At 50.0% G+C, this 2500-nt stretch overlaps 1 protein-coding gene across 1 annotated transcript in view; it reads right to left on the bottom strand.

The window, feature by feature from the left end:
* Positions 1-2500, bottom strand: part of ANGPT4 (angiopoietin 4) — a gene marked incomplete at its 3' end in the record, with an annotated part of 32491 nt that overhangs the window by 6118 nt on the left and 23873 nt on the right. The window lies entirely within an intron of this gene.

Raw genomic sequence — 2500 nt, 5'->3', positions numbered from 1 at the left:
TCATTGAGGGCCGCATCAGCATTGCGGTTGCCCTCAGGGGGCCAGGTGGGCGTGGCCTACCGGGTGGGCTTGGCTAGAGTGCGTATGGTCTACTGGGTGGGCGTGGCCAGCTCTACATCGTTCGCTTCAAGGGTGCCTATGGGGGCCTGGGCAGGAGTGGGACAGATCTGAGGGTCTCTGGCAGGAGGAGGGTCTCTGGGCCAGGGCCAAGGCAGTGGGGGCCGTTCCCTCACTGTTTCCAGGATGGCTTCGCAGGCCGCATGAAACCACTTTGCGGGCCGGATCCGGCCCCCGGGCCTTGTGTTTGACATGTCTGAGATAGATGATAGATAGATGCAGTGCTTTTTTTGTAAAAGAAAAAGGTGCCGGAACTCACACATGTCATACAACCCGCCTTGCCTACCCTACAAGGTTCCATCCAAAAAAGGTGCCGGAACTCCGTTCTGAGCGTTCTATGAGGAAAAAAAGCCCTGGATAGATGATAGATATGATAGAAAATAGATACATACATACATACATGATAAATATAGATATAGATGATAGAGAGATGATAGATATGATGATGATGATGATAGATAGATAGATAGATAGATAGATAGATAGATAGATAGATAGATAGATAGATATGGATAGAAAGATAGATGGATATGGATAGATAGGTAGGTAGGTAGGTAGAGAGAGAGAGAGACAGACAGACAGACAGACAGATTTTCGGGATGGCTTCTACAATGTATATACTTGTGAAGACGCTTGGAATTGAGTTGAATTTTTCCACACTTCCATCCCTCCTGTTTTTGCAAATATTTCCAATACGGTGAAGATCAGAGTTTATGCTGACCAGCTGGCTCTGCAATCCTTGGGAGAAGATGGCCGTTGTTAAGTGCAAAGCACGATTTGACTTCTTCACAGGACCGCCAGCCTGTGCCAGAAAAAATTTCTGGAAAGCTACCACGGGATGGGGGATCTTGTTGTGCCAAGAGAGGGGAAGGTCAGCCACGGAGGCCAAGGTCTCTCGCGAGTGTCATGTCATTTGATCGAGAATTCAACCCCACCCCCCACCCCACCCCCCCAGAGGATTTCAGTGGCCTTATTTTCGTTTCCTTAAACAAACACACTTCTGATTGCAAAGGAGACAGCCTTTCCAGCTCATTGCAAAGCCGTAACGAACTGCTGGGCGATGAACAAAATACGGGTTTTTCCGGGTGGTTTGAATGACGTATCTCTGAGGGAGGGGAGCCAGTTTGTGGAACCCACTTCCTGTTTCAAGGTATCACCGACGACGTTCACACGATACAGCTAACCAGGTTTGTTACAAACCAGCAGCTGGGTTCAGGCAACGTGCTAAACCAGATTAATCAGGATGGTTGAGCATGTTGTAGAAGCCATCCTGAAAAGTCTGTCTGCCTGTCTGTTTCTCTCTCTCTCCCCCACCCTCCGCTTCCCTCCATCTATCTATCTAGTTAATCCACTTCAGACCAGCCATAAGGTAGGCAATATCCTAATCAAGACACTGCCAAAGAGCCATGAGTAAACAGCCCATCCAAAGAATCCCTAAGACCATCTCCATCCAGACAGGCAAGATGCCAGAATATAAACAGACAGCAAACAGCACTCCTCCTAACGCTGATGATGTTCCCTAGTTTGGCAATGAAATGTCTGCAAGAAAACAAGCAAGCTCAGAGAGCACCAGGGACCCCACAGAGCTTTCCTCCTCCTCCTCCTCCTCCTCCTCCTCTGAAACCCAACTTCTTTCTAGCACTGATGATATTACCTATTTAGGTCATGAAATGTCTGTAAGTAAACCACAGTCCTCCTCCTCCTCCTAGCACTGATGATCTTACCTAGTTGGGTAATGAAACGTCTGCAAGAAAACCACCCAGCTCAGAGAGCACCAAGGACCCACAGTCCTTTCTTCCTCCTCCTCCTCCTCCTCCTCCTCCTCCTCCTCCTCCTCCTCCTCCTCCTCCTCCTCCTCCTCCTCCTCTTCTTCTTCTTCTTCTTCTTCTTCTTCTTCCTCCTCCTCCTCCTCCTCCTCCTCCTCCTCCTCCTCCTCCTCCTCCTCCTCCTCCTCCCCCTCCATCTCTCCACACACTCACCTAGCACTGATGATGTTACCTAGCTGGGTCATGAAATGTCTGCAAGAAAAGCACCCAGCTCAGAGAGCACCAGGAACTCCACAGTCCTTTCCTTTCCTCCTCCTCCTCCTCCTCCTCCTCCTCCTCCTCCTCCTCCTCCTCCTCCTCCTCCTCCTCCTCCATCTCTCCACACACTCACCTAGCACTGATGAAGTTACCTAGTTGGGTAATGAAACGTCTGCAAGAAAACCACGAAGATCAAAGAGCATCAAGGACCCCACAGTCCTTCTGCTCTTCCTCCTCCTCCTCCCCCCTCCTCATGTCCACACACCCCACTCCCTTCTACCACTGACAGCGTCATCTAGTTTGGGTTATGAAACGTCTGCTGGAAAACCACCCAGCTCAGAGAGCACCAAGGAGTCCTC

This window comes from Vipera ursinii, assembly GCF_947247035.1.
Source record: "Vipera ursinii genome assembly, chromosome: 3".
Lineage (NCBI taxonomy): Eukaryota > Metazoa > Chordata > Lepidosauria > Squamata > Viperidae > Vipera > Vipera ursinii.
The sequence above is the reverse complement of the archived record's forward strand: the minus strand, read 5'-3'. Positions and strand labels throughout refer to the sequence as shown.